Below are 14,664 nucleotides of genomic sequence, written 5' to 3' on the forward strand. Positions count from 1 at the left end.
TCAGACCATCACGCGATGGCTCAAGGTGGGTGATGATTATTGTAAAACCTGTACTTTTAGTGATTGCCGTCCTAAGTAATGAGGAAGAAGTTTGAGTTGTTTTTATTATTTAAATTTTAAAATAAATGCACAAGTTAACAGTAAATACGTTAAAAATCAATGCAATATTATAATTTGTAAAATGTTCATTTTATTTTCATTTTTATAACTAATTTAATAATAATAGTCAATAAATTGTTTTCCATTCGGGCAATATTCGAACTCCAAGATATTCATACGTGTTTTAAAAAATATTATGTAAAGAAGTCCAAATTAAAAAGAACAACAAAAATGTTTGTGCGAACGAAAAAGAGAGATAAGTCTAAACTCTAAGAAGGAACGAGTTTTGGACAATATTATAACTATGTTAGACTTTTTCTTGTGATGCTTGTATTATTCTTCAATTGGGTTGTTATGACTTATCTCGCGGTGTCTCTCGTGGTGCAGTGTGTAAGGCGCTGGCCTTTCATCCTCGCTCCGGGTTCGATTCCCGGTGAGGACATAAATTATATTTATGTGATTTTCTCAAAACCTATGTGTCTGTGATTGTTTCACTTTTATTACTAAATACACTACTGTCATTGGGCCTCTACGCCCAATAAAATAAAAAGAATATATATATATATATTGAAGTTATACTTCTTTTGGCGCGTTTGGGAAATGAGATCAGAATGTATTTTTGTCGTGTGACATGTAACACATAATTTATTTGTTCACACGAAAAAAAACGCACTCGATTGGATTCGAACTACCGATTGTTCGGTTATCAGCCGAACGCACTACCTTTACGTCACAGTATGCTACTGCAATCGTGACGATTATACAGTATAATATTATAATTTAGAATTGTACCGTTGCCTAGGCAGCGAATTTATTGTTGTCGGTCATTTGCAATTCCTTACGTAAACAAACGATTAAACGTCAGACTGTCAGTTGGTACTTTAAAAATAAAAACAACGAGAAACCATTATATAATTTAGTATTATAAGTTAAAGTGTATAGAAATAAACCAACGGCGTTCCAATAAGCGGTCCTTTTTCTTGAGTGTGTAATTTAACAAGATAATTAAGAGCTAGTTAAAGAATCTAGTTTATCACAAGTTTTGTTTTTGTTCTGTTACGCCAAAGAAGTATATCTTCTAACGCGCGTACATAAGTACACACACCTTTTTTTATTTTTTAATATATTATATCCCTTTTTTTTCTAACACAGAAATAGCCGTGAACATCTTTGCATGAATAGTTGCATCATCTGTTTATGTCAGTCAGCTAATACATATGTAACTCATTTATAATTATTGTAAAGTATTTGTTTTAATAATGATAATACTTCACAGTTACCCTGTCAAATTAATGCGACGTAAAACTATCTGAGTTTAAGGATGTTCTTTACGTAAGTAATTGATATTTCGATTGGAATGTAAATGAACTTGTTTTAAGGTCGGAATGGAAACAATATAATACCTTATAACAATGTACTTGGACACCTAATAACATTTAAAATACGGCTTGTTCTGATTTTTAAGAGAGGGTGCAAGGCGGAACTCCATTCTCACGTGATCTGAAGGCTATTAATTTATGGATGCTTCAGATTTGCGGATTTTTATATCACGATGTTTAATTTTGAAGACGGGTAAATATAAATCAAATACTTAAAAATATTCTTTGTACAATAATATATTATACGTACGTGATATATTGCTCGTACACTCAAATAAGTGTGGAAATTATTCAAATAGTATTTAGACGTTGCGATGTATTGCAGGTATCCATTTTGAAAATAAAGTATTAATAACAATTACGTATTAATACGTAATTACGGAAGAAATAAAAGCCCGAATAACAGCTGCAAATAAATCGTACTTCTCATTGCTGCCCATATTCAAATCCAGAAATGTCCACAGAAAAACTAAGACTCGGCTCTATAAAACCGTCATACGCACAGTCGTTGCATACGGGTGCGATTCATGGATGCTAAATATGAAAACAGCTGAAATGGTGGACTGCTTTGAGAGAAAGACACTGAGGCGGATATACGGACCCATGAATGATGGTGGGAAGTGGAGAATTAGGTACAACACAGAACTATACCGCTTATACCAAGATTCAAAACTCTCCACCTTCATAAAACTCCAGAGGCTAAACTGGGCAGGCCATGTCCAGCGCATGCCTAAGTCATGGATACCGAAGAAGATCCTCGAAGGAAACCCAGGGGAAAAAGGCCAGTGGGAAAACCACGCACACGATGGGGATACGACAGATGCCAACCAGCTGCTAAAAATCAGGAACTGGAAAAGACGTGCGGAGGACCGTAGCGGCTGGAGGAGGCCAGGGCTCAACTTGAGCTGTAGCGCCATCGAAGAAGAACAATTGTTTTACTTCTATGTGTTGGATCTATCGCAAGAACCAAATGTGTACACCCGATGGCTAACAACCATTATTAAAAAAATAATCTGCAAATAGCCTATACTTTAATAACCCTGTATTATCCGTTTATGTCCGAAAATATGGACTAATCTTGCAGAGGTTTTAATGCAATTACTATATTTTTACTTAACTACTAATATTTATAATATTACTAACATTTATAATAGTTCTATTTGACTGTCAAAAATAGGGGTGAATCAAGGCCTAAACAAAAACAAACCATAAGTGAGAGTGAGAAAGCAATATGTAAGCTTATGTCTCCGCAACACGCGTTAGAGTAAGATAGAATTTCTACGGTTGAATTAAATGTGTTGTACACGTCGCCGGTAAATATTGATTTGGATGACTACAGTGATTTAAAAACTGCGAGCACGTGTTACTGAAATATATTATTTTTGTATTAAATATAAAGTTAGTTGTAATTATTTTAGTTAATTTAGTAGAAAATATGGTCAACTATGTCGTGTTTTAATTTGGTAGGTAGGGCTTAATTTTCAACTTCATGCTATTAATTAATTAATAACTAATATTAACTAAAATAATGCTATTAAAAGACGGACGCAGATTTTTAATCATGATGATTATTTCAATGTAAGTGCAGTTCATTTTACAGCCACATTCATCTTCTTACTTTTATCTATTTACGATAGAATAAAAAAAATAACCAGACTCAAGTGAACATGAATAGTGTCATTTAAGAGAGATATTTTTCTTCAAATTCGATACACATATATAATAAACAACGATTGATGCTGTGTAGTAATTTCAACACTAGTAAAATAATGACTGCGTTATTCTGTATGCATCAAACGACATTTTTACGAAATTAAAATAATTATAGATACATTGGAAATGCATCATAAACATACATATTAGAAAAATTCTTAAAATAAAATGATGGACTGAGTGAGATTTGAACACAAATTTCTTTTGCTGGGCGAGCGCACTTGTCAGAGAGCTTTTTTCTCCAATTAAAATGTACGAGGATATTTCAGAGTCTTTTTAAAGTTACGTATTTTACTGAATATGTTTTGTATTCTAAAACTTCGTTAAAAACGTATGTATGTATCAATATATCACATTAAACATACATAATTTTGAAAACACTTCTGAGAAAATATATTATAACCAATCGACAATATCTTTTTGAAAAAAGTAAGACACCCCCACCCCATAGGAATCGAACCTGCATCTCTCGGGTATCGCACCCACGTACATAGTCCACTATGCTAAAAGAGACATACTAATTTTAACTATTGGCTTTTGACGCGTACGGTTACATTGCTTGAAGAGATTCTTGCAGCCTGATAAGGAGGATTTATCACACTGGGTGTCAAAAAGGTGTACGTCTTCCAGATGAATTCCCAGTGACATCATCAAGGTAATGGATATGAAAAAATATTTTTTATATTGCTTGACTATGTGTAAATAATGTTGTGACCTTTGATTTTGAAGAGAATATGATCTTTAAAATTTATTTTATCGATTATCGAACGAATATGGAAAAATAATCTGGAAAACCGTGACAGTATTTATTGCCTGAATGGAAAGATATTTTCGTAATTTTATGCGCCTATTGTTAATTTAATATGTTTTATTTTAATTATCAGCCCACCATACGCTACTGAAGTGGAAGTTCCGGGTTCAAATCCTGCCCGAGCGCCTTTACAATGAAATAACACAGCGGTGCAACGGCATTAACGTTTACTTTCTCGGCGCCGGTATTTTATATTGTTGGGAAAAACTGAATTTTGTGAATTAATTATGTATATCAAGCAAAACAATTCTAATACTGGCCAACAATAAATTTCGTAATATATTAATTTCGCTGTTTAAATACAACATCGGGAAGTATTTAATATTTACATTTACATAGCGAATTCGTATAGATGAGTGCAGGCGCGAGCCCAGACAATTTATATGGGAGATCCCTCGTGTCCACGATCGTGTCGCGATCCACAACGGACCTTGTGTCAATTTTTTGTCGCCGTAGGATTGGTTTATCGAATAGACTAAATGTTCAGTAGATGAAAAACAAATTACATTATCCTATATTTAAATACACGGAGGTATTTAAATTGTTGTTTTTACAGCGTATGATTGTTATATTCATTACAAAGCAATTTCAAGAAAAGGTTGGTTCTGGTCCATTTAATATAAAAAATCATTCTACATTAAAAGGTCGATTTCGACAAAAACGGATATTCGACAAAAACGGATATTCGACAAACCAATGTTTTGATGAAACTTTTAAAAATCACGTTGATTCATAAAACTCTCCATTTTATAATGACACACCAGCAGGGACGACTCGTGGGGGTGGGAATATCATGCGTTACTTAGTTGCGGTACATTACAAATGGCGGAAAATGAAGGAATAAGTGGGAATAATATAACTTTTGAGAGCAGTGGCTATTTTCCATGAAGTAGGCAATACGGTCGCTTCATTAGAATGATTAGAACGTGTAACATCGATCGAAAATGGCAGTTTATCGCACAGGCAACATTTTCCCAAGAGGTCTCCAAACCTGTCAAGTCCTCAGCAGGGCTCGAAATGGAACGGAACGCACGGGACAGCCGTTCCGGCTCGTGAAATTTATAAAATTATCGCTCCGTCTCTTGGAAAAAATATGTTGACCGTCTGATCTAGATAGGCCATAGAATAGAAAATCTGACAGACATATTTTTATAAAATACACATACGATTTGATGACTATGTAAATTTCTTCAGAAAATTTGTCGAGCGCTCCGGTTCGTAAACTTTTCCATTTCGAGCGCTGGTCCTCAGACCTTCACATTGGTACCTAAAGATACCTAAAGATGTTTCGTGAAAATGCTCTAATTATCAGTAGATTATAACGTATACCTATGTGAATTTTTAAAAAAAATTTGTTGCACTGTGTCCACACTGGCAACTTCATTAAATTTCGATTAAAATATGTTTTGGTCAAACAAATAAATAGATAAGTAGGTACCCAACAATTTTTCATGAAATTTGAGATTAAAAATGAAAGGGGTACACATGCTAAGTTTGCTTTGCTTAGGAACGTCACTGTACATCAGTCTCCTAATTTGAAAGGAGTATTATATCACGGCTAATGAATATATGAAAAAAAAACAGGGGCATATTAACGTTGACTTATTAAGTCAATCTCACGCAGATCTTGAACTTTTTCATGTATTTATGCAGAGGGAACATCGATCATAAAAAAAGCGGATCAAAAGTGGGTCGATGTTGTTGAGATGTGGTCAGGATTATCTAAACTGTCAAGAGTATCAGCACATTCATTCTTGAAAATCTAAGAACAAAAAACAGACTTCAACAATATTATGCTGATATTCGATTAACTCTTATATTCTTTAACCATATGACTCACAGACGTAGATATGTAATAATTTGCAGTGTAAATAATTGTAAAAGAGGCAGAACACTCGCACGATGGTCTAATTAAGAATGAGATATCATCTGCATTTGTATCAGCAGTCCATCCCTCAGTTATAGGACTACTGAAGGATAATAATGAGCGATGAAGATTATGAAGATAACAGTCACCAGAAATGACTGGACGACTGGAAAAAAATATACTGAATATGAAGGCTCTCTTTCCCCTGCCTACCCACCTATTTCAGTGGCAAGTACATGATCTAATACAGTAGTAGCAAACTTATAGCACTGGCCATAAACCCTTTTAGCCAATGAATTGGTAGCCCTACACAAAGTAATATTAATCAGTCTTGTTTACAATAGTCATTTTTGTGCGAATAGTTTTTACGTTATGCTTTAATGTACATACATATCGTCACCTTACTATTAAGACCTCGATCTCTGATATTATGGAAAAATGAAGTTTGTTCGAAAAAATGTAAACAAAAACATATTTAAAATCATATAAAACCTTGGTTTTCTAGACAAGTATATTTTCCATTTATCGACAAAATTTAAAAAGTCGTAGGTCTCGTTGTTTCAAATATGGAATTAAAACCTCGTATTTCACGACCAGTGTTACTAAGTGTAACTAATTAACTTAACTAACTAAACCGACTTACGAGGTTTTAATAGTAAGGTGATGATATGACATACTATTGGTTGCGATTTTTTGAGATCGGTAAATCAACATTATACCCAGTATACCCCATAGATAGCCAGTAAGGGGCCAAATAGGGTTTATAGAATAATGTTACACAGAAGACGGAAATTTAAATATATATGGTACAACTGGACACACTTACATATTATTTATTTTATTATTAGGTACTCACTTCGATTTATGAAGGAAATGGAATGAAACTCTGTGTCATACTTCCCTACTTTTTACTACTTATTTACAAATAATAATGATTAATATGCATCACGGCTTATAATTATAAATTACATAAGTATGTATTTGTTTAATTATTGGTGTCATTAAAAAGTTTAAAGCATTTTAATTACATAACACGTTAATAGAGCTTAACAAAACATATTTAGTTTAATTTCAATAATATAATTATGGATGCAGTTGGCAGTAATCAATTATAATGTTTTTTAAATAAGATTAATTGAATACCATTAAATTTTATGAGACGGCCAGCATGAATCATTATTGATGAAGATACCCCTCATGGTGCACTGGTTTTGAATCACTGTCTTAGAGCCGCAATACTAATGAATAAACTGTTTTTTTTTCAATGAATACGTAATTTAAACCACGTGAGAATCATAAATAATAAAACATATATTTGTACCTGCTTAGATTTGAAATACAGAAATATAATCGCTAATATAAACAGTCTATGGGTGCATTTTTGTTAGAAAAAATTCGGTGTGGTTAGTGTTGTGCCCGTTGTGTAATCGATGAAATATGGAGGATGCGGGTACTCCCCTCTGATAAAAATATTTTTATAGAGTGTTCCAATCGATGCTAATTACTTATGTTAAAAATACAATTTGCATGCAATGAAAAATTTCATCATTTTAGAGAGAATGAGGGATTCATTTTGTAATATATTTTTTTATGATCATGCAAAGTGATGTTATTTAAAATGTGACTAAGCATATTAAAATTTACGTTTGTTTTCCCACAATTTCATAACATGAATTTACAAATTTACGTTTTCCACTATTTACTGATAAAATTTCCCAGAAAGTGGCATCAAAAAGGCTAAAACTATTACCGACGTACTAATTCAGACACTCTATTTCCCACTTTACCCAGGCACCAACGGTAAAATTTATATATGCTACTAAATTATGATACCTATAAAAATAGTATTAATATTTAAAGTTTATTATAAATTATATTTTCATTCCATAAAAAAATGTACTTATTAATATTTTTCTGCAGGCACTTAGCTTAGTTCTCATTAAATTTAAAACAATGGATTCTCGGAGATATTAAACGATTAGTAGATGATATTATTATTTATGATTTTGATATCTTTCATATTGTTAGATCTAATATATCGATACTTTAATTCAATATGGAAAAAAAAACTCTAAAACCCTTATTGTAACTAAGATAATGTGGTTTGATTTTATTTTGCACAGAATCTTCTTTCAAGTTAAAAAAAAACTTAATGCTTTTATTTAGTTCCTTATAAAATTAGCAGCTTTCAATGAAATGTTATAGTGCGATTATGGAGCGATTGTCATATAATATAGGAGGCCTTTGTATTCGAATAAAGGGGCCTTTGTTTTATATTTATGAACGCCTCAGAGCTAATGAGTCAACGCATAATTTCGCGTTATAAATTAGAACATAAAACTGGCTGCGGTAATAAAAACAAGTGTATCGGGGGCTTGAGAATGTAGCGGACGACGGAAAAGTGTACCGGACACGCGTTGACTCATTAGCTCTGGGGGGTTCATAAACATAATACAAAGGCTCCTTTATTTGAATACAAAGGCCTCCTTATTATATACGAGCGCGACACTGGTGTCCCGTCTGAAACGGCCCTAAAACTGGATTAATGATTAATTCCAGAATGCGTTATCAGATTTTATGACACATTCGGGTATTAATTTGATTAATTAATTTTTTGAATATATACCTACATTAAAACTGTCTACATCGAATGGATTTCTTTTCTGTTAAACCGGGGTATATAATATATTATAATATTAAAGATATAAATAATATTATGTAGATTCATGCTCTGCAATTAGTATAGTAAGTATACATTGTAATTTTTAGTGTTAACGATAAAATCAGCACTCATATATCGTGATTCTGAACAACTACTAAATAAATAATCGTATTTCGTATCCGTTTACGCGATGCTATATTAGATAAAACAATTTTAATGATTTTTTTAAAACAACTCTTTTATTGTTATGTTGTGTTCATTGTTTAAGTTGAACATTAATTTAAGAAAACTTAATTTCGCATAAACTATTGCAATCATAAATACTCGTACATACAAAAATATACACGAATTTGTTAAAAATAAAATAGACAATGTAACTTGTCGATAAAATCATTCTTCTCATCATATTAAATTTAACAAAATATATACGTCATATCATCGCCAGGCACGTGTAATTCTTGGCATATAACAAGAAAAAACGCCCTTCAAATGTATATTGGGAGTAAGGATTCCAATCCTGGGATCCCAAACTATTTTCGATACCTATGAATACCGGGATTGGTAAACATAATCCCGAAACTTGCGGGATTGATTGTTTTTATTATTTTTTATGGAAAATAAATAAAAACGAAAATATAACAGAATAAATACTTTTAATAACGTATAACTACATCAGAAATAAACTGAGTTTGAATGAAGTTTGATTAATTACCCATGTGTTACCAATTCATTTTATTTTTTCACATAAATTAATAAAAATGAGTAAGATTGTAAAAAAAACAATGTTTCGCACTTTCGTGATATGAATTTGAGAAATAGAATAAATAAATCGAGAAATATTTAGTTAGACGTTTCTACCAGAAAATGCTATTCTGGAGACCCACTGATCACAGGGGGAATCAACGGATAATAAATAACCATTTTTGCTGCCTTACGCAATCGTAACAACATCGGAAAAAACTAAAAAAACTAACACTTCATGTTAGCTTGTATTTATTGTCAACACAATATGTTATTCTTTTTATTTTAATTGAATTTGTATTTGTATTTGTTATCTTTTCATAAATAAATAGAACTGTTTAACTCTCACATTATTATTTATATTACAATATTATTTACTCCATTACACCTATGTATTTCCAAGATTTAACATGCAAAATATTAACAATAAATGTCTTAAATAGTATAAATTATTTATTTATTAATTTTTGACCGATTTTATCAATGTTTTTTTATGTATATAAATATTTTATATTAACTATCGAAAAAATGCCAATCCCGGGATCGTCAAATCGGCTCAGAATTGGATTCACTAATTGGGAGTAACCCAAGAAAATCTTACCAAAACTTGGAAAAAAAAACCTGTAGAAACTGTGTATTTGTTCACATTGAAAACCCTCAGTGAGAAAGGTGTCAAAAGACAAAACACCGAAATAGTATACCTTTTGGGTAATGTGGGTAGCGTACTGTATGCAAGTGAGACGCTGTGGAATATGAACGGTCATATAATATTATTACTTATATAATAATATATGAATTAAGATTCGCAGGTGTCACTACCCATTTGCAGGTGGAACTCCCAGAGCTGGGTAGAAGAAGATGGTCGCAAATACGGCCTCTATATCCATAGGAATACGACCAAGTTGATGGTTATTGATCCGTCTAACCTTCTACCACCAGTGAACCATTTTATATATCTGTCATTGACCGTTAGAGGAAAAGACGAAATGCGATGACACGTCTTACCACTAAATAAGAGGATTGAGGAATCTCAATTGCCATGAAATGCATGTGTAAACATTACGTGTTCTCTATTTTTCATGGACCCTAGAGGCTAAGAATTAGAAGGAATTTAAGCATTCAAAGTGCGTTGTTGGTACCGCAATGCTTCGTATTTCTTGAAGTTTCTTTTTTGCAGTTTTTGGATATATTATTTTGCGCGAACCAGATAACGCGAAGAGGCTGGTGGTTTTGGGTTTTCTCCATGAAAGGTAAAGTGGCTTACTGAGGGCAGTATTCAATCTGTCCTAAAAGAAACAGAGGACCGTGTGAAGCGGAGACTCAGCCATGAGTGAAATAGAGAAGAGCACCATCCACAACGCGTTGTGGCCACTTTTTAGCTAACGGAGTATTTTAGATAATTGGGAGTAACATGTTCACTGATAATGACAATACTTGTGTAGAGCCTAGACGAGAAGAGACCTTCTCTCTTGCTAAATATTTACTAAATAATTTGTAATTATCTTATGTGGAGAATAGCTTGCAATAGTTAATGGACACATACGATGTATCTATAGTCAGACACATACTGAATGTCGGATAGACTTAAGTAACTTTGACATCCGGCGGAAGCACCTGTAGACCCTTGTTGGGGGTCTGTCCGCCATATTACTTTGAAGAATTCCCTGACACCAGTGCCATTGCTGACACGCATATTCCAGTAGATTATAATTAATATTTCTGTATTGGTTCCTATAATTATGTTTCTGTATGTCTTCATCTTTTCCCATTTATACCTTGATGTTAGACAAAGGAAAAAATGTATAATAATAGACTTAATTTAGTAATGACATATAATAATTATCTTATAATACAAATTATGTTATTCATATATATATATCAGTTTTACTTCACACTTATAATTATTTCACAGATGCAACGATTAGATATTGACAATAATTATTGATTACACATTTACATCTGGAATTAAGGACGACATTAATGTCAATCATAATATCATAGAAGGTCGTCAATTATATTATTTATTACATCGTATTCACGATAAATTCCCATATTGAATTAATTGATTTGAATACCCATTCACGACTTTATAATTATTGATGTACTAAGAATTAGACAAGTTCAATTGACATAATTTTGTAGGTACATCAAAAGTCAAAGGTCGCATCTAACACATTGAAATATGTTCAGGAGAGAGAAAATTGTAAGTATTTTAACACATGTAGAAATTCCACTTCTTTGATCATGCCGATGTCGGAACTGCGTGTTCAGATCACGTCGGGGTCACCACTTATTATATATTCCACTTCAGCGGTGGACAGGTATTGCAGATGAAAGATGAAAGATGGTAGTAGGTAGTTGTTCATGATGATGGAGGAGGCGAGATTTTATTTACCGTTTCAATAATAATTACAAGAGTACAATCGATACAATATAATAAATATCATGACAATTCGGTGTGATGTGTTTTTAACGACAGGTTATAATCGAGTGACATGTCTAATCAATTACTACCCGCTTTTTATTGACCGGCGTACTATAGAATAATATGTTGAAATGATTATGTAATAAATTGCGGATCCGCTATCTCATAATATTACGAAATCATATTAGTATATACTGGCTGATTCTACGTGAAAATATTTATTTATATATGGAATATTTAATAAATAATATTATAATTAAGATCTGGGTCACAGGAATCTGATGACACCCACACACATATTCAGTGGTTAAGTGGTTAAATACCTAAAATATTAACCCTCCCGTTACTGTAATGTCAGGTTACATGGTTACAGGTCAGGCAAACATGTACCGTTTAAAAAAAAAACATCGGTTAGGTACATGTTCAAACACGCGCGTTAACATCATTTTACTCCCTACTTCAATTATAGTTTATCAATTTATGGCTACGGCCGTATGTTGTAGCTTAATCACTGGGGAATGCCAAAAGAAATGGTGTATTTCAAAAAAACACTACCTTATTCTTAGGTCAATAATTATTATAAAGCAATCATTATTCGTAGGATGTTTATCACACTTGAATGGTCAAAGACATAGCTTATAATAAGTATCTTTATAATTATCTTCAAATGTGTTAATCTTGCCCATTTCTTGAATAATAAAATGCCTAATTCTTGTCAAATTTGGGATCACAGAGATTATCAATATAATTTTTTATCGTAAATATTTCACTATAATAATGTCGATATAAATTATACTGATGGTTTTATAAATGCGTTTAAAAATTAATAAATGTAAAAAATCTTAACACCACTGCACAGTTATGTACTGAAATATGACTATATTCTAAAACATTAGAGCGAGAGGTTTAAAAGAATACTATTTTATGTAATAAAAATACTTTATGCAGTCATCAAATGTTTAAAATAAATATAAAGGATAATAAGGCTTCAAAATTATATAAATATATTATCTACAACGTTCAAGGTATGTCCAGGATCATGCTTTGAAAATAGAAAAAAGCTCCATTTTGATCCACGCTGAGCACATCCGCCCTTAAGCCTCTCGCTCTAATGTTTTAAAATATAATCATATTTCAGTACATGAATGTGCAGCGGTGTTAAGATTTTTTACATTTAATAATTTTTAAACGCATTTATAAAACCATTAGTATAATTTATGACGAGATTATTTTTGTAAAATATTCACGATAAAAAAATTTGACACCTAATGGGATCGGACCCAGGCAAACAACTCCGCTCGTTCGGGGCCCATAAGTGGACAGTCCTGCAGGACGTGCTCTGCGTCCTGCTGGTCGTGTCCACATGAGCAACCCAACCCATGTCTTGCCAAGCCAACCCCTGCAGTTTGGCCGCAAAGTTTCCATGGCCAGACTGAAGTTAAAGTCCCTCCACCAAACCCGCCCCGTACCACCCTCGGCCTTAATCGAGAGTATCACGGGACCCATCAATTGGTGATGTGAAGCATCTAAGAATTGGCCTGGGAGTGTCCTGGGAGAAGATGCCCAAGACTTAGATTGCTACGCTCAAAGTGAGCTCTGACTGAGTTTACTGAGTTTACTCTAATGCAAAGTGCCAGGGAGAGAAAAAGCACATGGAAATTACTAAAAAGAAAATGAACCTACTTGTTTATTAAATTAAAGAACGAAGCTAATCATACAGGCAGCAAAATTTATGTGAAGAGATCTTCACGCCCGTAGTAAGACGCCGCAAATTTTTTGAAATCAAGATAATTGGCCTTAGTAGCAACCAGGTCGGACGGGCCGATGGGTCCAACAGCTGGTTGGACCGACCTGACATGGCCAGTCTGTATAAATTGAATTAATCAATGAACTGTGGTTTAGCGTTAACATGCCAACACGCACACGATGTCTTGAGGTAACTAAACCTAACTTTCATCATGGTCGATCATAACCCGTGACTGGTGGTCTTGTGATAATCATTGGGGATTCAAGGTTAGCGGAAAGAAAGGATGAACGCGAACACAAATGGCCCAACCAGTGGATGTAGGTAATTAGAAAGGTACCGCAGTATATTCGAAAATTTTAATAATCCTTAGCAATCTTAATCCTTAAATCATGCCTCGAAATGGACCGGAGCACATCGGAGCACAGTTTCGCTTAATGAAATCTCCGAAATTATCACTCCGTCTCGTGGAAAAATAATATCTAACTGTTAAAGCTAGGTAGGCCATAATATAACAAGAGATTTAACGTACTTATTTTTATAAAAAATACATAAAATTAGGTGAATATGTTAATATTTTTAGAAAATTATTGAGCGCTGTCTTAAACGCATGGTATAACTTTTTTGTAACAAACAATATCGTTTTTATATATATCGTAGATTTAATCAATTTGATGAATTTAATGAAAAATAATTTCATCAATTAGAATAGTAAGCTTTCAATAGTATTTTTCATTCTCACAAAAAATAAAATAAATAATATAGTTTGATGCAAAACTATAACACTATGAAATGAATGGTCAATTCAAACAATTCACATGGAAGCTTCGTGGAACAGTAGATAAGCATCCACTGAATTTAGTCTATTGTATGATGAAAATATTAAAATTTATGAAAGCCGGCCATTTAACGCCAGATTTTTCAAAAATTTCGTATTCCAGCTTAGAAACTGATTAAAAAAAATGTTCAAGAAAATAACATAAATAAGTTGACATTGATACTACTGCAATCTCCATCTAATGTAACACTAGAAGAGGACTGCAGAGAAATGAGATCAGTTAAACTGATTTGCGATAGTACATTCAACATATATTTTTTTTAAATATGGATTAGGATTAGTTTTATTCAAAACGAAATGTTGCTCGAAAATCAAAGTAGAGCGGTAAATGAGAGTAACTGTGTATATTTATTAATTAAAATGGCATGGGTATGGCGGGATCTGC

This window comes from Rhyacophila brunnea, unplaced genomic scaffold (genome assembly GCF_057557595.1).
Source record: "Rhyacophila brunnea isolate RB1 unplaced genomic scaffold, BYU_Rbru_1.0 scaffold_5, whole genome shotgun sequence".
In the NCBI taxonomy this organism is placed as follows: Eukaryota; Metazoa; Arthropoda; class Insecta; order Trichoptera; family Rhyacophilidae; genus Rhyacophila; species Rhyacophila brunnea.